Source organism: Urocitellus parryii, chromosome 4 (assembly GCF_045843805.1).
Source record: "Urocitellus parryii isolate mUroPar1 chromosome 4, mUroPar1.hap1, whole genome shotgun sequence".
Classification (NCBI taxonomy): domain Eukaryota; kingdom Metazoa; phylum Chordata; class Mammalia; order Rodentia; family Sciuridae; genus Urocitellus; species Urocitellus parryii.
In genome coordinates, this window is record NC_135534.1 from 195,887,129 (window position 1) to 195,914,857 (window position 27,729).

Below are 27,729 nucleotides of genomic sequence, written 5' to 3' on the forward strand. Positions count from 1 at the left end.
AAAATTCTCCGAAACTCATTTAAAACAACACAAAAGAAGAAAAGCAAAATAATGAATTGTCAGTTCAGGCAGTTTGACCCCAAGGTGGACAGGTGCAACTCTGAAACTCAAATCACAGCCTTCATGAAACTCCCTCTCCCCCTTTCCAAAGGATGTCCCCACTGAGTATTAGAATATGAAAAGAGTAATAAACTACGGCTTATGCAGGGCAGTAAAACAAATGAAAATGAGCTGTGAAGAAGGTGAGCCAGGTGCTAGGAGGTGGTAGAGATCTGTAGGCAGCAAGCATTAAAGTAAGAACTAGAAGGAAGGAAAGTGGACCTGATGTGATCTGAGAGAGGACTCAGAGATGTGTGCGGAGACCTGTGAGTCCGTGGTAGAGCAGAATTGACTCAGGTCTGGGGCTGGATATGTTGTTGAACTTGGCTTTTAGCAACAGTCCTCTCAAAACTGACCCAGACAACAAAGGGGATTTATGACCCTATAAAGCGGAAATCTAGAAGTAGGAAGCTCCTCAGGTGCATTTGATGCAGTGGCTCAGAGATGTCCACAAGCAGGGAGCTTTCTTCCATCTCTCTGGTCTGTTTCCTTTTGTGTCAATGTCAACTTCATTATAAAACTGACTTCACTCCCGGGGCCAAAATTATTAAGCTGTTCTCACATCACATTGCCCAGGAAGTGCTAGAGGGAGGGTTTTAGATAGCTTACCCAGAAGAGCAAGAAACTATTTCTCAAAAGCCCTTAGAAAATCTCCTCTCATGACTTATTGATTCCATTTCAGTCACAAAAACCCACTCCTAAATCAATGTCACCAATCAAGGAGAGTATGATGGCCTCTGATTGGCTGAAGTCTCTTTACCAAAATTAATCACTATAGCAAGGGTTGGGGGGGCTCCTTATGAAATTAGGTAAATTATGAGTTGTATAAGAGCTGGTGCATTTAATCTCCTCTAAACTCACAGCTGCTTCATTGTAGGTCCGGAGAAATTGGATGTCAGGAGGCGAGAATACTGGCCATTGCATAAAACACCAAACCAATCAACCAAACAAACAAAACCACTTGGAGGGGGTGACAACACATTTTATATTGAAAACCAAATTCAATTAATTGTAATTCAATAAGCAGACAGTCTGAATAACGTGTTTACAATTTGTGACTTAGCAAGAAATTTTATTAAAAGGAAGGAATGGATGTTGCTCAATTTCTGAAGTCCACTTCATTCAGAAATCAGAAGAAAGAAAAGCATGGTTGGGTGACCCTTCACCTGCCTTTAGTACTCTAGCTTGTTCTGTGGACCTTGGCACTCCTCCAAGTTGGAATTACTGAATGGGCTTTTCAAATTCTGCACATTTTGCCTGTAAACTCATGAAAATGAAAGATAAATTTAACATGGCAAATGAAGTGAAACTGAACTAAATTTGATGCATAAAATCTTTATTATATCTAGGAAGCAACAACGTTCAAGAACAAGCTGCTTAGGAGACAGTACACAACCGTGATGATCATGACCCTCTCTCTTGGTCATTGGTACTTAGAACTTTTGGTGTTGCTATACCAAAATTCTGGGATTTGGGTACTTTATGGATTAACGATGCTTATTTGGCTCAAGATTCTTGTTGCTGCAGGGGTCAAAACGCATAATACCAGTGTCCTGGACAGGGTCCCCTGAGTATGTCACAGCAGAGCAACAGAAAGGGAACTGACCTTATGCAGAACAAGCCAATCATAAAACTTGGCCTCACTTTATAACCCAGCCCTCTCTCCTAAGAACTCACTCACTTCAGCACCAGTCCCTTTAGAGGAATGCATGGTGTCTACTAAAGTCTCCACCACCTTAATACCACTACCCAGAGTTATACAAGAGTACGAGACCAGAACTCACACGTTTTAGGTCTTAATTTCAGATCTTTTTGCATATAATCCATCTGAATTTCTGGAGGCATACTATATCTTGTTTCAAACTATAGCAACTAAATTTAGGGTAACCTAAAATAAAAAAAGAACCTGATTCTAAGCATAAAAGAAAGATTCTTGAATCCTCGAGGGTAAAATGTAACTGAAAGTTAACAACAATACGTGGACTTGAATTTAAAATATACTGTCATGTACATCTAAAAAGAACAAATTTTAAAAAATAAATTTCAAAAAAAGTTGATAAAAATATTTAATGTCATCTTCCTCTATTTCCTCTTCTCCCAGACACCCATAAAAAATGTTTCCTATCCTTTTCACTCAGAGTAAAAGATACCCGTATTATCATAGGAGTTGGACTAGTCACTCAGAGAGAGACTCTCTCTCTCTGTGTTAATCTGGATTAGCTGCCTCTGTTTAATGCAATTAGCAGTTGGAAGTGTGTGCATATAATTACACTATTCAAAATGTCAGGCAGAACTCCCACCAGGAGCAAGAGGAGAGGTTACAGGGGCACATCACTTCCAATGGCGTTGGCCCCAGTGCAGCTGTATTGGTTTACAAATGACTCTACTGCCAGGTGTAAGGAAAGGCCAAGCCTCCATTTATCAGTAAAGGCTCAATATGGGCACAGAAGAGAGAAGCAGGATAGCTAATTGCTCTGATGACCTGTGGAGCAAGCCCATGCTTCCTTGGGAGCAAGCCCATGCTTCCTTGGGAGCAAAGATCCTCAGCAGAGAAAACAGCGGGAGCTTTTGGTTCTAAGCCTGGTCACTTTTAATCCTCCAGAATCTATTACTCAGGCAAGAGGAGAAGTACCATAGGTGGGTCCAGAAGATTTGTTTATGTTTGTGAGTTAATCCTGAGACCCGAGCCCTTGGCTTCGGCCATGCTCCCCTCTTTCAAATGTACAGCCACGGCGTTTTAGTCATTCAGAAATCAGTTTTCTACAGTAAAAATGTCCCTAATGCATGTGTAGTAACGTTTTATAATAGGAAGGGCAGGGAGGCTATTGGTTTTCTTATTTCACACACGAGCCCACTGAGGTTTGCAGAGGCGCCTGGCATCACCGGGTGGAGTGGTACCAATTCCGTGAGGAACCAGGTCTCTCTATTCCCCATCCACTAGACCTTCCAATCATAACACATCTTTTGCCTTGGACATTCCCTCTTCTATGTCCTTTTTCTTCATTGTCATCAATCACCCTTATCACTTTCAATTTCTTTTTCCTTCTAGAACGTAAAGTCATTTGCTGTAATTGAGTTTCTGCATTCACTAGCACATTCCACCTTCCATGGGCTCATTGCCCGCCAACAACAGTAAGAGACCAGCATTACAACAGCTGTCGATGCCTCTACGTGGGAGATGAACATGACCAGCCTGTGAAGTGCAATACCTAATTTAAATAGACAATCAGAATAAAATATACACTAAAGAGAGACCTTTCTACTGAAATATTGTCCAAGTATCATTACCAATACTTTTTGCTTTCTTTCCTCTTCAACCCTAATTTTATCTCCATAAAAACATTCTTCAGACTTCTTTTTGTTTGTTCTCATTTTTATTTTTATTTTTTGTATGTTTGTTTCCTCAGCTAGATCTGAAGGATTATTTTTTTTTTTCCATTTCCCCCAGCTGATGGCTTAGCCTTGGAGAGAGCCTTTCTGAATCCCTGTCACACAATGATGTTGCTTTAAGATTGTGAAGAAGGGGGTTTCTCTGCAGAACGCTCCTTTGGAATTTACACATCATGTTCCCAGGAAACAGGACAGGAGCGATGGAATTCATTGTCTGTAAGGTAGGTTAGTATCCAAATAACAGACAGAAGAAGCAGAAATAAGCCCTGTATTAACCAGATTAGAGTCTGGAATTTTGACTTAATAAAACCTGGGCCAGCAGCAACTGCAGGGATCCTGTGGCACTGTGTCCTAGAGAAAACTGAGGTAAAGTGGAGCAGGGAGCCCGGCTGACAGCCACCCCAGAGCAGTTTCAGCATCCAAGTCAGCAGGACTCCCAGGGAAGCTTGCTCTCTCCCTTTGGTTTGCAGGCTGCTGCCCATTCTGTTGAATTGAAGGATTCAGAAGAACCCCATGAAATTATCTTTGGAAATTTCCAGCTGGGTTGCACCCTCCTGATACCAGGGTTAAAAGCAAAGGGTGGGTGTAAGAGCATTTCCAAAGGGCAGGATACTGGGGTGGTAGAGTTGGAAGTGGAAAGGGGAGCAATGGGAAGAAAAGGTTTTTGTGATGAGACTCACTGGGAGCCAGAATCATCCACCGGGGGAGTGTGTTTGATGTGGACTTAATTCAGGTGAGCTATTTAAGTTAGGAGTGGTGGGATCATGGGCAAGCTACTTCTCTTGGGAGATGGTTCAAATTTTTCTTTTCCTACCTCCATCAGGAACTAAGAGGAAGAAAGGGTGTGTGGCTGGGTGAGCAGGGTTTAACACACTTGTGAAGTTTCCCAGGGTATTGATCTCTCTGCTCAGCAAACCAGGCCATTCCTGGACACCTGCCTAAGACAGTGGGCTTGAACAAGCAGGAGACTCAGGTAGTCCAAGATCACTTGATCTGGAGGGAAGAGCCTGGGCAGAGTATGAGTGATCCAGGAAAGCTGGATCCAGGAAAATTCCAGAGAAGGTGATGGAGAGTCTATATATTAAAATACTAATAATGACCCGGCAGACATCAACAGGGCTTGATCATGTGCTGGGCACTGTACCTGCCTTTTGACCTTAATCATGTCATTTAATTGTCACATCAGCCTTATCTATGAAAGTGTTGTTATCACTGTCAGAAAGAAGCATAGGACCAGCAAAGTTAATAAACTGCCAAGGTCACAAAAACTAGAAAAAGGAGTTATGGGATGGTAGTCCAGTGAATCTCTTCCAAGGCTTATGCTTTGTGATGAGAACAAATTAATTTGACAACATCCTAGTTCAATAGAAGCAGTCAGATTTTTAGAGTCAAGCCCCAGATCCTGTGGGATTCCCAGATCTGTACTTCTAACCACCAGGCCACACAATCTCTCTCCAAACCCTTGGTTTAGAAACCCAAAGTACCAATAAATGGGAACCATTCAAGGGTGGGTAACTAGCAAAGAAAGGTGAAGAGAAGAATAAATCAAGAGGGTTAGGGGGCAGCAAGACAGTGTTGAGAAGCCAAGCCGGCAAGCTGAGAATGAAAAACTCACGGTGACGACAAAGAATTCACTCTAACAAGTTTGTTTTCCCATTCTCTCCCCCCAGCTGATCTGATGACAATCTCATTCCAGCTAAATTCTCCTGTGTCGTACGTCTCTGCTTTTCCATCTCATTTTCTCTCACCTATTTTATTTCCATTCCATTAAACACCGCCTCCTCTCCCTTCCTGACCACTTCATTTTCTGTTTGGTCTCAAGATGTTCCCCAAGCAGCTGACACCCTCAGACAGCTCGTCCTCTTCTTTAGCTGAGTTACTAACAGCTTTTTGTTATCTACTGACCACTGGGGGCCTGGGGCTTGCCCTTTTGGGAGGGGAACCACTAGGGAAGTATGAGGAGGCAGAACCAGAGAAAGAACATCAGTGGACCAAATAGGAAGGTGTCAGAAAAAAAAAGTAAAATGAGAGGAAGGCAAGATGAAAGGAAAGAACAGAGGTAGAAAGGCTATTGAAAAATAACCAATGACAGCTTGCAAAGCAAAAAATAAAAATAAAAAGTGAGGAGGTAAAATTCAGAAGAGATGGGGGCTGAGATGAAAAATGGGGGAAAAGATAAAGAAGAGGGGAGAAATCTTGAAAAACAGTAAATAAAAGGGGTTGGGGGGGGAGAAGTGAAGCTAGACTGAAGAGCATAAAAAAATGAAATGAAGTAATCAAGCTAGTTGGAAAAACAGCAAGAGACATAGCTAGCGAGCAGAAAGAAATGGAGGTAGAGAAGGAAAACAAGCCCAGCAGGGAGAAGATAGATGTAAGCACAACAAGATTGAGAGAGATCCTTCAATAAAATGAGAAGACTCTTTTTCCAAGACTGTCTTTGCTTCTACAAATACACCATTTCATTTAACAACAAATGAGCACAATAAAACAGCTTGCAATGCAAATAATGCCATAGAGCTGTGTGTGGAGGAGATATTGTCTGGTCAGTGATGTCTCTCAGGAGACCCCGGGACATCATTTAAGCTTTAGGAACTATGCAAACACCATAATAGCTGATATTAAGTGGAAATGTATATGTGCTCATGCTATGCTTAATGCTTTTCATATATTATTGCAAGAAATCTTCACCAGAAACTCTGTGATGTAGTTACTATCAGGATACTGTTATTATGTTTGTTTAGTAGATGAGGATATGGAGGCATAAAGGGAGTTGGGATAACTTGCCCAAGTTTCACAGGTTTTTAGGTGACAAACCTAGCATCAAGCCCACGTGGTCCAATTCTATAGCCCTGACTCTTAACCACCAAATTCCAGGAAAGGAAACACAGTGCTTTCAAGCAGAGCTTAAAACTGGACAAATTTAAACATGGACTGAACTCTTCTCTGTACCTTTAGCACACTTCTGGTCGTCAGGTGATCACAGAAATAAGTAAGCACAGCTTTAGCTCCCAAGGAGATAATGGGATAGGACTGGGGAGAAGACATGTGAACACTTGATTCACTTTAGGTAGAAGAGTGTTTTCCTGGAACTAAATGCCATGGAGGCAGAGATGTGGAATGTCCTGTCATATGAAGCTTTGAGGGAAGAGTAGACATTCTCAGCAAATGATTTCTATAGAAAAACATGCTATAAATACTTTAGGCTTTGTGGTCCACAGGAATTTGATAGAACTACTAACTCTGACTTTATCACACCACAATGGTGACCATGAGAAAAAAACAGACGAGAATGGATGCATTCCAAGAAGGTTTTTCTTAAGGACCAAGAAATCTGAATTTTATGTGATTTTTTCAGGTCACGAACTAGTACCTTTTTAAGCTTTGTTCATCATTTAAAAATGTAAAAAAATATTTTAGTCCATAGGTGTGGACTGTATTTCGTCTGAAAGGCTGAGGTTTGTCAAACATGACCCTAGATAAAAATGATCAAAAGTATTCCCAGTTGAGAAGGCATGTGCAAAATCAGAGTGGCATGAAGGAACTTGGGTTTTCCTGAGCATATCAGGAGATGTCAGGCATGGAAGTGAGGACAGAGATGAGTGTTGGGGTTGTATTATGAAACGTATAGAATTTTACATAAACAGCTTGCGTTTTATGACCTGGGGCCCTTGAAGTAAGTTTTAAATAGAAATTAACCACAGTACATTTTAATTTAAGAAATAAATATATGTAAGAAATATATTATATATATACATACATATATATGTGTGTAATATATATATATATATATATATATATATATATATATATATATATATGATTGGATCATCGCAATAAATGAGGAATGTGTTTGTAAAGGCCCCAGCCAAGGAAGAGGCAAAATATGCAAAATGGAAAATTTTGATAATTATTTAAGAGGTTGGATGGATTGGCTTTGGCTGTGAAATAATTGAGGAAGAGGTGATGTTAGACTCTGAGACACCCCAAGTGGCTCACTGGGAGCTTGTGCCCCAAATGTGAATCTGAACTGGAAAGAGCCATGAGGATACTGGGCTATTTCACAACAGCAAACCAATATGTGTGCATGAATGTGTACACATGAGTATTTTTCCAATTGTCAGAGTAATATATACTTGTTTTCCTTAAGAGAAGGAAAGATACTATTATCAACCAATCAGACATTTCTGTGAGCCTGTCAAACACCTCCTATGCACTTCAAAATTTTTGTGTCTTAGGTTCTCCTCCAGCCTTGTCAGTCATGATTGGCCTAATTCAGGCATGATCTAGGAATACCTTGCCTCAGATTATGCTTCAGACATCTTTACCTATTGTCTTCAGGGTTCTCTGCCTGTTCAACAAGGAACACTTGTGTGGTCACATTTCTGCAGTCCACGGATTCATGAATTACCCCTAAAGATAGGATAATTCAGGGTTATCCATGTCCTATTTCCCCCATGGACCATGGAATCCCTTTGCATGCACCTATGTCATGTGAAAGCCAGAGAATTAATGCACAAGGATCAGTACTTGAACATTTGGAGCTGGGAACAGATGCATGAATGATTCATGCTACATAGGCTCACTGTTTGGAGATGAATTTACAAGTCTCCTCAGAAGTCCTGGTGGGACTGAACACCAGCTGTCTGCAGTAAGGGCCAACTCAGTAATGCATCCTTAAATTTTCTTTTCTTACATCTCTGACTCCCTTCACTGACCTTTCACTCATGCTACTTGCATCAATTTAAAAAAAAAAAAACCTGCCTAAAAATCTCTTTTACAGGCTCTTTTCTTAAGAAAGCTCAAACAAAAGCAGTTGATTCACAATAAAAGCATATATTTTGCTCAGAAAATCAGCAAATATAGATGTTCCTATTTAGCAGGCAACTTCCAAATGGAAATTTAAGGTGTTTTTTTTTTTTTTTCCATTGTATGGTTCTGACAACTTTGAGGACCTGGCTGTGCCCTCTGAGGGGAAAAAGTTGGTAGAGAAATGGATCATTGCTACTCTAACTGCATTTGTTTGATTCTCCCACATTCTCTAGGCAAGCACATGATTGCATGGCCCTACCTAGATGCAAGGGGGCCTGGGAAACTTATCTTGTGCTGAGTGAGCTTTACTTAGCACAACTTTGTGCTCTGAATGGAGGATCGTGCATTTTGGTGATCAGTTGACAATTTCTACTTTAAAGTTCAGTGCATACAATTTGACAAATAAAGAAAAGTAAACAAATAAATAAGTAAAAATTATATAACATCATCATCTCGAATTAACTGCTGTTTCATTTTTATTTCTATTAAACCTTTTTATTCTACACAGTATAGTCATTCATATGCTTTAAAATCCTACAGTAATTACAGGTTTACATACTGCTCAACTCACTCAATATTTTATTGTGAGCATTTGCTCAATCCATTTATATTCCTCCTGAGATGTCAGGAAGGCTGACTTTTAGAATCAGCAGATCATATGTGAAGCAGAGGTAAAACTCATCAGGTCAGATGCAGCCCACAGTTCATGGGGGGAGACAGGACATGGACCCTGGGTTATCTTATCTTTAGGGATAATTCATGAATCCATGGATTGCTAAAATGTGACCATCAAAGACTTTATGTGTCTTAACTTTAACAATTTAACCTACTATTTTTTTTGTCTTTTTAGAATGTAGTAAAAATAATTATTTTTTAGCATTGGATGTTATTGAAACCAAAACCAAATTTGTATTTAATGAACTTAACTATGTCATTGCTGCCAGCCCAAAGTCTAAAATGTAGTCTTACAGGGAATGTGGAAGAAAAATGGGAGGCAAAAATAATGTCTCCACTTTCACATAATGATAAATATCCTTGCAGCTATGGGGTTTAGAAGAGGGGTTGTCCTCCATGCAGCTAGGGATAGGACAAAGAGAAGCATGTATTTAACTAGTAATGACAAAATTTCTAAAGAGGAATTAGCCATTTTTTTTCTCGGGCAAGCATTTATTCTTCTTTCTTAAACTCTTATAACCAATAACTGTAATTTAAACATTGATATACTTACTGGATTACATATCAAATTCAAAGGGCCAAATCAATTCTATGGGAGTTATGTTATAAATCTATCTTATTTATCCCAAAGTAATTATGCAAGTAAATACTCAAAATCATCACACTGTGAACCTGTGGCTCCAAAGAAATGTTCTACCATTGTTCTACTAAAGGACAATATAGATAAAGAACTGTGGTACATCTAAGGAGAAAACTGTGACTTCCACTGGGGACACAGAGAGTACAGAAGTATTTTCAGTGGGCTTCCTGGAGGAAGTCGAACCCACTGTTCAGGGTTGAAAAGTACAGCTCAGGTTTTGTTACCTGGGAAGATAATAAATGGCTAAGAATATGGTAAAGAGTTTAACTGACTGTATTGAATGCTAATGGTGATCTTAAGAAAATGACCTTGGCAAAGTTTCTACATGCCCTTTAAAACCATGCTAACAGCATGAAGTCATTGTGGAATTTCTGTGAGAAATGAATGAAGCACAGCATGTAAATTATTTTGTATAGTGTTTGGCTCATGAAAAGATCCCCTAACATGTTATCCAATTTGGCAAAGTGCTAAAGAGATACCGAGTGACATTTGCAAAATTGTCTCAGATCCCAAAACACCTGAAAATTTAACATTTTCTTTAACATTTTTTAAAGAGTTTGACAAACCTTCTAAAATACATATAGCAAAATAAAAATTTCCAAAGATCTAAGTCAATTTTGAAAAAAAAAACAAATAAAAGAGCAAATGGGGAGGATTTAGTCATGAAGACAAAATTACAGTAATACAAAGTGATAGATTTAAACAGCAATGGACAGACTAGTTGGTGAAAGAAAATTTAAAGAGTAGAAAGATTTTAAAACTTGAACCATTTATATGTGACATCTCAATAGATTGTAGAAATAGTACTATGAATCAAGGAGGAAAGGACAAATTATTGAATAGATGGTAGTGGGGAGAATGAATAATGATACATGGGAAAATAATATCAGTCACAATGGATTAAGAACTTAAACATATAAAAGAAAAAATATTATCAAAACAATAGGGTACAACATCAGAGAATTATAAACTTGTAAATTATAAACTGTAAGGTTTTAGAAAGAGTGTGAATTTTAAATATAAAAATTATAGATTCCATTTTAAAATAATATCCTAGAAAAGACCAATAAATGAATTATATTTTGGTAGATTTTCCTTGCAAGTATCAAATATAACTCTCAAAAAGCTCAATTTTAGAGGACGTCAACAAGATTGCAGATCCCAACACTCATCTCCTACCCCACAAAAACAACAAAAACAATGAATAAACATCTAAATCCCATTGACAGTAATTGTGGCAGAGGTTCTGAGTTTAGCAAAGAAGTAGCAGAGACTCTACATAGTAGATAAATCAAGGATTATCCCACAGAAAAGCATAGGGCATGCTGTATGACCACTGTATACCCTACATGGAAACAGTTCAGGGAGATGGGACCCACTCAAAGGGGTTTACCTGAATGGAGAAAAGTTAAGCAGAAGCAACCCAGCAGTTCTCATGACAACTACAGTACCTAAAGCCTTGGGGACCCTCAGTCTATGCCAATGTCAAGCCCATCTGAGGAGGTCACCAGAGTTCATGCCGTTGCACTTTTCAGAGACAAGGAAGGAGTGGTGTGCCCTGCTCTCCACAGTCAGAGCTGCTATATCAACCCTGCATCCTCAGGATCCAAGGTTTCTTTTTATATTATGCTCTGACCCAAATAGCTGCTGCGTGCCAGGGGCATGACTGTTACTGCAGTACTGTCTCTGGATCCCAGGAATCCGCATTGTATTACCATCCCTGGATCTGAGTAGCCACCGATGCACGTTGTCCATTGTCAATCTGCTGTAGAGCAGCTCTATCTCCAGAGCTTGAGCTTCAAAAGCAGTCTTAAAGCCTATGCCCTGGAACCCAGAGGTATCATGGCTGCCCACAGGCCATGACAGACTCAGAGCTATGAGGGATCCCATCAGTTAGGGAAAGGGAATGGAGGAGGACCCCAGAAGCCTTCACATCAAAGATCGTGGTAGCCTTCTCTGCTGTCACCACTGCCACAGACAACCACAGACTTAACCATTGAGGAACCTCAGAGATTTTAGTAATGCTGGCCTCAGATAACAGAGTTTTTCATGAAGACTTGGCTTCCGTGGCTTCCAAGTCAGAGCTACCACCCATGTTTAAGCTGGACAAGTCACTAAAGTCAACCCACTGTGCATTTCTCAGTAAGGATAAAGAGAAACTGGGGATCCAGCTCTTTGTCAAATCTCGCAAAATTAAAGGGGAAGTACTTTTTCCAAATCCATTACTGAAGCCAACAATAAACTGACACAAAACCAAGCAAAGACACTAAACATGCAGGAAAATACAGGCCAATATCCTTGACTAACATAGATGCAAAAATCCTTAACAAAACACTAACATACCAAATACAACTGCCTATTAAAAGGATCATACACTATGACCAAGTGGGATTTATCCCTGCAGTACAAGGATGCTTCAACTTACATAAATAAATAAACATGACACACCACATTAGATGAATGAAGACCAAACTCATTCAAAAGAAGCATAAAAATAAGGAAATTTGATATAATCTCATGATGGAAACCCTGACTAAATTAGGTATACAAAGGACATACCTCAATATTGTAAAAGTCATAGATGACAAGCCCACAGTTAACATCATACTCAAGGGTGAGAAGCTAAAAGATTTACCTCTAAGATCAAAAACACAACAAGGATGTCCCTCTGACCATTTCCATTCAGCACAGTACTGGAAGATCTGGAAAGAAAAAGAAATAAAAGGCTGGGTGAGTGGCGCACTACTGTAATCCCAGGAACTTGAGAGGCTGAGGCAAGAGGATTGAACGTTCAAGGCCAGCCTTAGCAACTTAGCAAGGCACTGTGTCAAAATAAAAAGAACTGGGGATGTAGCTCAGCGACAGCTCAGTGAAAACTCAGTGATAACGTAACCCTGGTTCAATTCTGAGTTAAGAAAAAAAAAGAAGGCACACAATCCAGAGAGGAATGTACAGGCACTACACAAAGGTGACTGAAAAAAAGAATCTGGTACTTGAAAGGATCACTATTCCCAATAGTCTTTTTATAAATGTATGCTGGCACAACACTTGCTCATAGTGTGGTTTTATGTGTAGAAAAAACTTAGGATTCCATGACTTAAAAATATCGATAAGGTTGCAAGTTATAAAACAAACAAACAAAACTCAGTTCGTTTTCTGTATGCTATTAATGATGTTTCCAAAAGTTAAAATTGTTTTATGAAAATAATCCTATTCATAGTATCATAAAAAGAAATAAAACACTTAGGGATAAATTTAACTTAGGAGGTGAGAGATCTGCAGATTGCAAATTGTAACACATTGATAAATTAGAAAAGGCACAAATGACCTAAAAAAAAATATTTTTGAATGAGAATGTAGAAATGGCCAATAGGGCAATGAAAATATATTCAACATTACTAATCATCAGGAAAATGCCAATCAAAAGCACAATAGAATATCATCTCACATACATTAGAAGGGATATCATTAAAAAGTCAAATGAGAGTAAATGCTGACAAGGTCGTGAGGAAAAGAAATGTACACACTGTTGGTAAGATTGTAAATTCATACAAATATTATAGAAAATAGTATGGAGGTGTCGTGGTTTGGATATGAAGTGACAACCCAACGCTTTTGTGTACATGCAGGAATGTTCAGAGGTGAAATGTTTGTATTGTGAGAACAGTTACCTAATCAGTCCATCCTAGTTTGAATGGACTGACTGGTTTATAACTGTAGGCAAGGCTGGAGGAGATGGGTATTAGTGTCATGCCCTGGAAGCGTTCATTTGCCCTTCCTTTCTGTCTCTGTCTCTCTGTTTCTCTCTGTCTCCTGGCTGCCATGACAGGGGAGGATTTTCTCTACTGGGTCCTTCCCCAATGACATTATGCCTCACCTTGGGTCTAGGGCACCAATGTAGTAGGCTACCTATGATTGAGACCTCTAAAACTGTGAGCCCCAAACAAAGGTTTCCTCCTTTAATTTGTTTTTGTCTGCTATTTTGGTCACCGTGATGATGAAAGCTGATGAACACAGGAAATTTCTAAAAAATTAATCTAAATTAAAATTACCACATATCAGCCATCCCACTTCTGGTTGTATATCCAAAGTCAAATATGTATGTTCGTGATGATTTCAGTATTATTCACAAGATACTCACAATTCTCAATGCACAAAAATAAAGAAAATAAATCTTAATATATTTATATGAATATCTATGAATGTGATAAAATATTATTTAATCCTAAGAAGAGAAAAAAATCTGTATTTGTGACAATGTGGATTAATCTATCTAGTGAGCTTTAATGGTAAGTGAAACAAATGAGACGCAGAAATATAAATACTATGTGATTTCCCTTGTATTTGAAGTCTAGGGAAACTTCACTTATAAAACAGAGAAATGGTGATTGCCAGAAGCTGGGGATCTGGAGAGGTGGGATAAATGGAGAGATTTTGGTCAAAATTCATAAGATTACATTTGCAATGTGAGAAAGCCCTGGGGATCTAATGTACTACACAAAAACTATAGCTAATAATAATGTGTCATATACTTGAAATTTGCCACAAAAGTACATGTTAAGTGTTTTCCATTACATGAGTGTAAATGCACACCCATACACTCAGGCAAAGATGGCAATTATGAGATGATGAATATAATAATTGCAAGAATCACTTCAAAATAAATATATATATATAATCAAAATATTACCTGGTACACTTTAAATATATTCAATCTTACTTGTCCATTTTCCTAAAAACTGAAAAACAATAAAATTATTGTAACAGCCAAAGTTAATTTAAAAATAGTCTCTAACATCTACAACTTAGAAATATTAAAATTATACTTGAAAATCAATGTTAAAAGAAAAAAATTAAAAATGGATAAGGGATATTAATTATTATTTCAAAGAAAGTGAAATCCAAATGGCTGATGAGTATATGAAGGCATTCTTAACCCACCTATCAATTAAAAAAATAAGATTCTTTTTTAAACATATCAGATTTTCAAGCATCATACAAGAGGGCAATGCCAAGTGTTGGTGAGAATGTAGAGAATCAGGAACCTCCATGCACTGCTGTGGGAAATGTAACATGTGTTGGCCATTGGGCAAGACTTATTGAAATTAAATCCTCACTCATTCAACCAGGAATCAACTTTTAGATATTTACTGTCGGCCAGGCATGGTGGCACAAACCTGTAGTCCCAGTAACTCAGGAGGTTGAATCAGATGATTTACAAATCCAAGGTAAGATTCTCCAAATTAGTGAGCCCTTGTCTTAAGATAAAAAAGAAAATAAAAGGTAGGAGAACGGAGTTGAGTGATAAAGCATCCTGAGTTCAAGCCTCAGTATTGTAAATATGTTCTATCAATTTGGGTAAATTACTGTATTAGTCAGCATAGGCTTGATTATGATGTGGTAACAACAACAAAAAACAGTATTTATAATGACAGCAAAAAAAAATATAAAGGCTTAAGACAGCAAATTTTATTTATTTTTTAGAACTGATTTATTTAGAACTGAGATGATTCAGGCAACATACAATTCATGAATTTAAATTAAACCAATCAGTGTTTTTGTATATTCAGGGAATTGTAAAACCATCACTCCTAATTCCAGAACATTTACATCACCCTAAGAAAGAAACCGGCTACTCATCAGCAACCATATTTTATTCTCTCCTCTCGCTACCCCTGGGCTCTATCAGCGATTTGCATTATTGTGTTAACTTTAAGTTCCTTAATGACAAATTGCATTAAGTTTAAGTTTTAAGGTTCTTTCTTATATTATGAGTATGAGAACTTCATTGTCATGTTTAACAGTTATATTTCCTAGTCTGTAGCTTGTTTTCAAATTTATTTTATGGTGTTTATACAAACTTTTAATTTTAATAAAGTTCAAATTTTTGTTTATTTTATAGATAATGCTTCTGATATTTTATCAAAAAATGCATCCCCAAACTAAAGGTCACCTAGACTTTCTTCTATGTTTTCTTTTAGAGATTTTAAAATTTGCATTTGACATTTAGATATAAGATCCATGTGTGACCCATTGTGATCTATTTCTGTGAAAGATGTGAGGTCTGTAAGTTGTTTCCTTTATTTAAATGTGAAAGTCAATTATTCTAAAACAATTTACTGAAAGGAATATATTTTTTTCAGTTGAATGAAATGTGAGCCTTCGTCAAAGATCAATTGATCAATTATATTTCTATGAGTCTATTTCCTGGCAATAAATTTTGTGCCATTAATCTATTTACTTTTTCATCAATACCATGCTGTCTTGATTATTTTTGCTTTGTAATAAGTTGGAAATAATGAATCATCTAAATTTATTGTCCTTCTGTATTGTGTTCACTTTCTTAGGGCTTTTGTCTTTCTATATAATTTTAAATATTTTTTGTTAATATTTATAAAATAGTTTGTTGAGATTTTGATTCTGAATGTGGCATATATGTAGATAGAATTGGAATAAACTGGCTTTCTAATAATATTGAATCTTTTTATCCATGAATAATTAATATCTTTCCACTTTGCCTCTCTTTGATTTAATCAATTTTACAGTTTTCCATATAAAGATGCTGTATATAATTGTTAGATTGAGAGTTAAGTCTTTTTTATGGCAGTGTTTAAATTATTTATACATATGTGTGTGTACATATATATATAATTGTATGTATGCGTATTTATGTACATATATACAAATGCCTGTGTATATATGTAAACAGTTATCCCTCCATATTCATGGATTCAGAAACTAAATTTATGTATATATTGAATGTGTACAGATATTTTTCTTATCATTATTCCCTAAACACTCCAGTATAACAACTATGTTCCTAGCATTTGCATTGTATTAAACATTGTAAGTAATCTGGATATAATTTAAAGAATATGGGGAGGATATTTTTATGGTTATATGTAAATGCTATGCCATCTGATATATGGAACTTGAGTGTTCAGAGACTTGTTTATCTGTGACAGTTCCTAGAACCAATCCTCTGTGAATATTAAAAATTGACTTCATAAATATATTTGTTTATTACAAATTACAATGGTCTATTTCTGGCCTGTAGGAAAGCAGGCAATTTTTCTACATTAATCTTTCACCCTGAAGCTTTAATACACTTACTAATTAGGTCTAGGAGATTTTATTTATTTATTTTTTGGTCCATTCTTTGGGATTTTTCTGGAGAGATAATCATGTATCTGAACCAGTTTAATTTCATTTGTTCCTTTAAATTTTCATATATGTATATAATTTTTCTTTTTACTTAATGCTCTACTTAGGGTAGGAATTGCAGTCTAATGTTGAAAAGAACTAGTTAGAGAGGACACCCTTCTCTAGTTCCTAATTTTGGACGGAAATATTTAGTTTTTAACCATAAGGCATGATTTGAAGTATAGTGTTTGTCTTGTAGAAATTCTTTTTGAAGTTGAAGAATCTCACCTCTAGTCTCAGTTTGTTGAGAGTTTTCATCATGATTATTCTGTATTTGTCAATTAGACCAAGTAGATTATGCTGTCCAGATCAACATTATTCCTAATTTTCTCTTGGGTTTCCCAATGCTGGAAAAAAATGCATTGAATTATTCAATTATGAGCATGAATATGACCTTTACTTCATTCATTTCTATCACTTTTTACCTATATGTACCTGGATTTGTTGTTAGGTACATACATATTTAACATTACTTCTTCTTGAGAATTGACCTCTTTATCTTAATAAATAACCTTTTATCTATAATAATTTTCCATGTATTAAAATCTGCTTTGTCTGAAATTAATAGAACTACCCCATTTTTCATTGATTAACTTTAGTGTGGTATATCATTCTCTATTCTTTTACATATTTATTTTTTTGCCATGGGTATTGTAGACAATATACAATTGAATAATGTTTTTTATCCATTCTGATGAATTAATTAATTAGTGTAATTAGACTGTTAATGTTAAAATTGGCTATAGTTGTATTAGTTAATATCATGTTGGAAACAATTTCCTATTTGTTGTGATAATTTCCAATCTGTTGTGATTCCTTTGTTCCCTTTTGCTGCCTGCTTGATTCTTGTTATTCATTTTATTACTGTTTTCATACAGAAATTTAGTCTCTCACAGTTCTGGAGACTGGGAAGTCCAAAACCAAGGTACTGAAATCTGGAGTCTGGTAAGGATACATTCTGTTCCAAGATGGCACCTTGACTGCTGTATCCTCCAGAAAGGAGAACAGTCACATGGCAGATAAGTAGAAGAGGAAGAATTTACCTCCATAGCTCTTTTTATACTGGCATTAGTCTATCCATGAAGGTGGAGTCCTTGTGACCTAACACCTCCCAAAGCCATACCTTTCAAATCCATTGCATTGGAGGAAAGAAATTTTCAACACATAAGTATTATCCTTCTTCTTTCGTGTTGTCTAATTTTCCATTAAGAGTCCATATTAAACATTTCCATGTTAAACATAGTTATTTTAAATCTTTATTGTAATTCCAACATGCATGTCATATCTAAGTCTTGTTCTGATGTTCACTTTGACTTCTCAGACTGTGTTTTTTTTTTTTTAATGTCACAGATTTTTGTTGTTGTTGTAGGTCAGACACAATGTATTGGGTAATAGTGGCTGAGGTAAATCAGGTTTACTGTAGGGTTTGATGCTAATCTGGCTATGAATTGGACTGGATTTAATGTTTGCATTATGGACAAATGCTTTCTATTCTTCTAGTGTCCTTTTCCTATCTCCTGTTGACCTGGGTTTCTCAGCGCTCCTTTTCAGAGGCAGTCTGTGTCTTAATGTCTTAATGTCACCCAATGTGATTTAAGGAGCCCTGTTTCAGTGGTAAAGTGTGGGTAAAATCTTCCACAATTTTATGATGAAGTCTCATTTAGTGGACATGAGTTTCTGGATGGTGGCTTTCAAAATTGTTAATTAACTCCTGTGCCTCTGAGAGATAGGAAAACTTGCAAGTTCTGAAGTGAAATAAATGTTCTTCCCTTAGGTGGAATAAAGGCTCTGCGAAAGCCTTTTTCTTTGGACAATAACCTATATTGTGAAGAATCATTTCACAGTCTTAATTCTTCTTGCAAGAACCCAAAGTAGACCTTCCTCTTTCCCCACCAGAATCCGTTGGAGTTCCTGGAGATGAGGTTCATGAATGGGAGAAGGCAGAATTCAGGAAGCCTTTGGCCTCCAAAATTTTCTATTCTCGAACTAATCCATACTCAACTCCACAAATTAATAAAAAATTAGCTAAATATTCCCAATAGTTTATAGTTTCAGGAGCTTCTGTTCCAGGTCAAAATTCTAAATATATTGCTCATTTTTTAAACATTAAGAAGTTGGTTTGCCCTGAAATTTCCATTCTCTTCTTCTTCTTTTATTTGCATTTTTTTTGTTTCAGTTTGTTTAGCTTTCTCTTATTTAAAAGGACAGATATCACAACTTTGGAACTGAAAAAAAAGTAATATTTTTCATACTGAGAACATGTATCAAGTACATCCGAGTAGAAACCTGGGGCAGGTGGGGCACAGTGCATGGATGGGAGTGGAGAGAAGGCATATAGAGGAATAAAGGAGACCAAAAGTATATACTATAATAAAACAAGAATGGGGGACTTTCTTGACCAATAAGGAACACATGCCGTGAGTTGAGCAAAATGATTAGCTCGGCCTGTGCACCTGCTGACCCAAGCATGCATGGATCAAGTTGGCTACTAGGAATGGAATCCACAGATCTGTATTTAAGAATTGTATTCATAGAAATGCTTTGAAATTGACTTATAGGTTTCTGGTGGTCTGCTGCTGCTTCCTGACTGCTGGTCTTTGTGTCTTATTGTCCCCACACACAGTGAATTCCACATGTTTTCCCTCTGAGTTTCCCCTGAAGAACTCTGTGTGTCCTTCTCTCTTTCTCCAGTAGCCACTGGACTTGCTTCATTGCCTGCAGAAGGTTTTGCTGCTTGGATACTTATCAGGAGCAGCTGTTAGACAGTCTAGATGGGAAGCCAATGATGCATGGCTTGGAGAAAGTCGGCTTAGGAAGGGAGAAAGTGGAAGACTGAAGGTATCAGAGGTCTCAAATGGAGGATATGGAGGGATTCAACAGCGACGACGAAAGAGACACAAACTCAGGTCACCCTGTCTGATGCCTGTTCCCCTTAAGCCTCTGGGGTAAGAGTACTTGTGGGCTGCCCAGGTTGAGAAGCCCAGAGTCAGTGAGGATCCATGAGGAGGCAGTGAAGAGAGGTCAGTTTATCAGAACCATCCCTGGAAAGAAACTTGTCTTCAGCAAGAGATGAGCCATATTCACTGTCCTGACCCCCATTCGCCCTTCTTAAATCCACCCCTCTTCTCACACTGAGAATGACCTTTGGGTCCCAGAGGTGAAGTGAACGCAGGAGAAGTGAAAGCTGTTAAAGCAGTCCCTGTGAAACCAAAGTGTGAGAAGCAGCTTACGTGGTGAAAACAGCAGTGGTCGGAGCTGGGCAGACCTGTCTTTGGGGCCCAAACCTTGGCCACCCTTGGCATGACCTTGGGCAGCTAATGGAATCTCTCTTGGCTTTTGTTTCTTCATTCTGTTGGGTTTGAGAGAGTTTGTTTTCACAATGAAAGATAAATCATAAAGAAAAGAAAATCCCCAGGACATTAATTAGTTTACTGAAAACTCAGTATTGATCTGTGGCATGATGTCACTCTGACATCAGTCAGGTGGTGTTAGACAGCTTAAGGAGGTAGATGTCTGTTCTGTTTTGTTCTGCCTTGGTTGGGTTGTCTAAAAATGCAAAAATTAAGCCTGAACTGTACCTATAGAGGGTATATCAGTGGAGAGAGATTGAGAAAGTAAAAGAAAAAAAAAACCCTCAAAGTCAGGAATATGCAATCAAGAGCAAAGGAGATAAGAGAATGTTAGATTTATTTTATTATAACAATGGCTAAAACCTATGTATAATTTAGTCAATTCTTGTTTTGTATCAGGTGGGGGTCTACGTACTTGGACTATTTTATCTAATTCTTTCAACTTTGTAGGGATCAGTGTCTCTGTGTGTGAGCCTTTGTGTGTGTGTCTGTGTACATGTACATATATATGAACCTGTACTGAAACTGATAAAATTGAGGTTTAAGTGATTATATGCCATTTTAATGCCACACTGTTAAAGAGCTGAGGTGCTTTGACTTAACTCCATGTCTATCTGACAAAAATTCTGTCTCCTAACTCATAACTAACACAGCTATAATAATAGTCCCGATGGCCTTAAATAGCATCCAGAGGTGTTTGTCTGCAGCTACTAGCAAAGTTAGGACTTGTATGTGAAAGTCATCGAGAGATGGAGCCCACCCAATATGATTATGAATTTCTTTTTAAATTTCTTTCCCTCAGTTCTGGGATGGAGCCCAGGCCCTCACATGTGAGAGGCAAGTGCTGTACCACTGAGATAAGCCCCCAGCCCTGATTTTGGACTTTTAAACAAATGAAGCTGCAACACAATTGAATGGGCTGCCTCATGAGAGTTAATATCCCTCAGATCAATTGGAGGCATTGAAACAGAAGCAAAGCAAATATTTGCCTGGAATATATTACGGTCATTCATGCATGATACAGAGTAGACTGGATGGTCTCCAGGGTCATTACCACCCCTAAACATATATGGGGATTTGCCAAGTTTTAGTTTAATAGTCACGTCCCTAGGACTTCACAAATGTGTCTATTATTGCTGTTGATGATTAAGTGAAGTTGATTTCAAACTCAAATTCTCAGAGAAATATTATAAAAAAATAAGTAAAACAAACCTTGCCATTTATAGATCTCTTACATAATTCCCGGCACTAGGTACTTTGCATATTTTAAGCCTCATGACAACCTCTTGGGAAGCCTATTTTATAAGGAGTTTACAAATACAGAACCTGAGATACCCAGAGGTTCCATCATTTTGTCAAGTTCACACGGCCAGTAAATACCAGAAAAGGAGTTGGAATCCAGGCCTATGTACCCCCAAACTCTTGTTCCTTGGTATCCTATTATACTACTTCCTTCTATGTGGTCACATTACCCCATTATTTATGAGAAATCTGAGTCTTAGATTGAAAGGAGTTTCTCCATGGACTAACAAATTCCTAGGTTCCCTGAGCTCTTACTGCACCTTAAAAAAAAAAAAAAACTTCATTTACTACTCACAACATTCCTTTGATGTGGTTTGTTTTATAAATGCAGAACTGAGAAGCAAAGAGAATGAATGTGTTTCACTTGGTCACTCACACAATAAACTGACAAGAACAGAATAATTTAGCAAACCTCAATTTCTTTACAGTGAAGCACTCTGAATTGGCACATTAAACTGACCAAGTTCATAGATATCAGGCTAAATAGTCTGCTTGGGGGCCTCAAAAATCAGAATACCTGAAGCTCAAATCTTCTTTAAAATCTGAGTTAATTCTGTTTTATCCCACATCCACAAATGCTTGTGGTTGAAAGTCAATACACTTGTGTGGCTCTGTTTATTATGGCTAGCACTTCAAATCTCATTTTTCTCATGCATTCCTATTCTCCATAGAAGTGTATTGTTTGCTATGTGCATTGCACAAGTTGCTAATTATAAAGCAGTTTTGCACAAATATCTCAGAGAAAATAAAACCTGTGCCTGGAGGTGAACAGGAGGAAAACAAGACTCACACCCAGCAAAGGTCCCTTCTCCACAACAGGGAAATAAATTGGTTGCAAAAGATGACTTTCCTCTGCTGAGTTCAGATTTGGCTCTTGAACTCAGCAAAAGAAAACGAAGGAATGAATTTAATACTGAAGCACACACTTTGAAAGGGAAGAAATCTGTCTTCAGTTTTTTTTCATAGCATCAAAAGAATTCTTAGACACATCAACCATTCAAACTCCCCCGATTTGCATCAGTCTTCTGCATGTCTTATAAGTGAGGAGTTTTTCAGAAACCAGAATGGAATGCAGAACGACTTTGGTGGTGCAATGAGCTTTCTTTACAGTAGAGTCAGCTTCATCCTCATACATCAGGGATGGGGATACGGGTTTCCTACCACAATGTTGGAAGGACAACTGAGGGTCAGGAAGTATAGGTGATTTTCGTATTTCTAGCTCAGTGCTTTGCAAAATGTGGATCTGCAATCTTGATGTTCTCCAAATGTGTGTATATTTTATTTGTGATGATTTAAAGAGTTCCCCATATTGAAAACGAACCTTTAAAACCTACCTTCTTTTTTTAGATCTGATACACTAGGCAAGTGATCTTTACACGGTCAATTTAGTGCCACCTTTTCATATTCCTTGTTTAGTGACTTTGCTGTTTAAAATGACTCCCAAGAATAATTCTGAAGGGATGACTACAGTTTCTAAGTGCTCAGATGCTCTGATATGCCTAACAGAGAAAAACCATGTGTTAGATAAGCTTTACTGAAGCGGCAGATATGGTGCTGTTGGCTGAGTCCAGTGTTAGTGAATCACCATATGTATTACATGAGATCTTTATGAACACAAATGCATATCAAAGAAGATAATATAGTGATTAAATGATGACACTGTGTGACCAGATTCACAGGAAACTAAAACTATATTTCCCCCCAGTATAATGGGTCAGTTTTCCCTAATTCTGAATTTGAGGAAACTTTCTCAATGATTGGTAAATCAAAATGAGATCTTTGAATGAGAATTAACTGTACTTTTAATTTAGGCAGATAATTTCAAACTTACATTTATGATATAAAGTATTCAGCAAAATACATTTATTAGCTTGAAAAAGAAAATTTCTTCAAATGAGAACATTAAGTTTAAAACAAATGTGTGCTCATATAGCTGAAATTTGAAAGCAATAAGGGAAAGTTTGAAACATGTGGGTCACTTTTCTAGCAATAGCTTTTTGGCTAATCTTGCCAAAATATTTTATCAATCATTAATCTACAGTGTTTTAATCTTAAAAAAAAAAAATCCTACCTTCTTACATCTGTGCTTCTGAGTAAACAAACGGAAGAGCCCTTTGAAGCTTATAAAGAGCCTTACCAATACCAATGAGGAATCACCACAATCATTGTTATGGCCTCTTGCTGACAAACTGTGAGGATTACCAGTTATTCTGAGCTCTGCTGTTACTGCAGTTCCATCTATCAGAAGAAGAAGAAGAAAAAAGTAAATTTGATATGCACCTCCCACCCCCATTACCTACTAATAATGAAGAAATAATGACCTTTTTTCCCATGTTGGTGAATATTTTCCCTGTCAACTCTGATATGCTTATAATGTGTGCAGATAGATTATTTATGACCAGGGAAATTAAATATTATTTCATTTCTCCTAATACAATCTGTGGCGTCTCCCAGCTCCCAATTCCTTCCCATTAAGATTATTGTCTTTTCTGCTCCAATTGGCCGTGTGCTATTGGGTCGTAACAGCACTGGCAGAATGCTCGGAGCATAATGGAGGTGGGAGAAATGGTGTCATTTGCACGGCTGCCTTCCCTGTCTCATCTAAATGAAGACATTTGGTCTCTCTGAGTCAAAACCCATTTTGATGAGTCTGGATGCATTTGGACTAATGCAGGAGGACAGCCACAGTGATAACGGGTTTCCTGAACTGGGTCTTCTGGCTCAGAAGGAGAGAATTTCAGAATTGGTAGGGTAACTCAAGGCCATCTGTTTCCAGTCTCTTGATTTGTTGGTGGGGAATCTGAGGAGTAGAGAAGATGGTTTGTTTAATGAGACAGCTAGTCTAGAAAGGGAGCAGTTTTGTCTCTGTGGAGCCCTGTTGCATGTTTTCATGCATTTCCTGACCATTCTGGTTTACTCAGGTCATTTTCAGGGGCCCAGGCCCTTTGCTAAGTATTCAAAGGTATAAAAAACATGCCACATGCCTCTGCCTTTGCAGATTGTATGTCTTGCACCAGTCCAGGCTGTGGTGCTCTTCAAGGGGTGGGCTGGGGTTGAATGGGACCTGCACTGCATGCCAGCTTCTTCTCTCCAATCCTTCCTTCCTTCCTCCCTCCCTTCCTCCCTTCCTCCCTTCCTCCCTTCCTTCCTCCCTTCCTCCCTTCCTCCCTTCCTCCCTTCCTCCTTTCCTTCCCATAGGCACTGGTTCTCAGTATGGAACCATTGCATATCACACAAAACCTCCGTATATGCCTCATGAAAACTCAACCTGTGCCAAAGAGGAGTCAGTGGTAAGATGAGTTTCTCTGTGTCCTATTATAATCTTTATCTTGCACCTCCTCTGTGCCAAGACTGATAACATTCCAATATGTAAAATATGGCTCCTATCGATGTAGAGCTCCCAGCATAGTAAGTAATGGAGAATTAGAAACAGTTAGCTGGAACTACCACTTAATCCAGAACTTGATCCCTAGACTACTGCAGTGTGGCCCTTCCCTGGCCTACTTTCTGTCTTGTTCCCATTTGCGCACCCCAAGGGAGACTGAATTTGGATCATGTTTCACATTAAATCCTTTTGAAGCACCACTGCAGTTCACATGAAGCCCCCATCTCTTAGCCCCTACCCAATTCCTCAATATCATTTATTTCGAATTGATTAAGCCTGGGTGACACCGACAGGTTTCCCATTTCAAAGCCCACGTGCTATTCCTGGTCTCTGAGGCTCGGTATTGCTGACTCCTCCAGCCAGCGCATGCTCAGTCTGCTGTTTCGAGTGGCCCAAACACTCGCACACTTGGTGACTCATTTCCTATTTGTCATTTCCTCCAGTTTTGTACAGTAGAGACTGCAGATCCTATGGGGTGCAGTTCACATTGCCAGTCTTCTGTGATAATAGTTGATGCCAGTCACCCAAAACAAACTGTAAGCAGGGGATGGCTTGATATGATGTGCAGGAAAGTCCCAAGCAGGCACAGTGAGGCCAATGGCTTGCTCTGCAGCCACTTGTTTTCAGGACTGGGGCCTGTTTATTCCTTTCATAGTCTATATTGTCTTTCTAATTACACATTGATTGGCTTGTTTATTTTATTGATTATTTTCTTCATTAGATTGTATGTTTGACAGAGTTAGGCATATATTTATAAACATATGTATCACATAGGTACTGTGCTATTCCTTGAACCCTGTCTGATACAAACAAAATAAATAAATAAATGCTCAGTATATATTGCTGAGTGAATCAGAGAAGGTGAATTGGTAGCATTTGAGTTGAGCTGTGCAATAAACATAGGGTTCAAATAGTCCTCTGTAAAAGAGAGGCATGTGATGGGGGAGGAGTACAACTCTTTACCAAAGAAGTGGAACAAAAAGCACTTATCTTAAAGTACAGTGTTCACACATGTAAAGTTCTAGAACAACACCTGGTATAATAATCCTCAAAAACATTTCTATTAGCATTACCATCAGCCTTTTACTATGCTTAATGCACAACAGAAACACCATCTCATGCATCGATTAGAAAATACACTATTATAAAAAATATAAAAATAAAACATCAAAGTTTGTAATTAGCTTGTATGGCTTGGGGAATTCCCAGGAGGGATTTGGATTTTATAACTTTTGAAGTTCCTTTCCGCCAGGCAATTTACCTTGAGACAGTGAAGAAATAGACTTCGCAAAATAAATAAATAAATAAATAAGCAAGCTTATCACATGGCCTAGGAGAATAACATTTAAAAATGAAAGCCATATTTTTTCTTTGTTTTGGAATGTTCTCCTCATCATTGCCATAATCTGGTGAACAAATGTCCTGGGAGGTCAATGAAGATTGACAAAGCTATGTCACTACCCTAATGACTCTTTTAAAAATCACATGTGAAAGAGAAAGAATGCTCCACAGCAAATTTTTAGAAATTCCTTCTTAGATCTCTAAAGCTAGGAAGTCATTATCTATTTTCAAAATAATTTCAAAGCATCTTCTGCCAAAAATTCCAAGTTCACAGTGAGGACTCAAAATTGAAGTCATTTGCTACCTTCTTCCAGGGAGGAGAACGCCTTTCAATGGGCCACATGTTTTTGTTTTTTTTTTTCTTCTCTCTCTGTTTTATTAAGTTAGTGGGTTTTATTTATTTGTTGTTGTTAGAAAAAAATATTAAAAATATTCTATTAACACATTTTACTTTTAAAAACAGTTTCTGCTTTATACACATACAAAAATGCAATTGGTAAATCTTTGGGGATTAGTAAAAAATGTGGGTAGCAGAGCTAAATATATTAATTAATTGTTTAATCAGATTGTGTTTAGCTATTTATTTTCTAATGACTAGACTATGTATCATTTTAAGTGATTAAAACATGAGAACTTTACTTCTCCATTAAAGATTTTTGGCAAGAAATCATTCTACCTGGAAGGACATTATTGCCCATAGCCACACTGGTTCCGCTAGGTGATAAGTGCCAATTAGGATGCTATTCTAGTTATAACCCAAATTATTCTTTTCTTCTTCCATAGGCCACACAAAGTGAGCCTAATTTACATAGCAAATGAGTCAGAGAAGCTGATGTAAAGGCAGCCTTTTTTTTAAATTTCAAAACCCTACTAGGTTGATGAAACATTATGCCTCTTTTGACAGATTTAGGTGTGTGTGTGTGCGCACACACACACACACACACACACACAAACAGACAAAACAAGCAAACAAACAAAAAAAAACAGACATCCCTCCCCCCACACACACAGGATATATATTCCCTGAACTTCAGATATTGCACTAAGCCCTATGTAGTTCAACTTGTGCCCAATGACATACATGTTTTTTTTTCTCTTTTTTTTGGGGGTGGGGTGGGGGCAGGATTGAACTCAGAGGCATTCGACCACTGAGCCACATCCCCAGGCCTATTTTGTATTTCATTTAGAGACAAGGTCTCACTGGGTTGCTTAGTACCTTGCTGTTGCTGAGGCTGGCTTTGAACTCATGATCCTCCTGCCTCAGCTTCCTGAGCTGCTGGGATTACAGGAGTGCGCCATCACACCTGGCAACATGCATGTTTTTTAACATGGTAAAATGGCATCTGCTTCCTCCTACTCTTCAAGCCTTATCATTACAAGCTCATCAAGGCGTTAACATTAGCAGTATAAACTGTAGTTCTTGCTACAAGGGATTGAGTAGTTACTGTGTTCCACACACCTTTCTGAAAACCTTAAACATATTAACTAATTTGAACTTGCTGAAAATCCTATGAGATAGGTAATAAAATAATTCC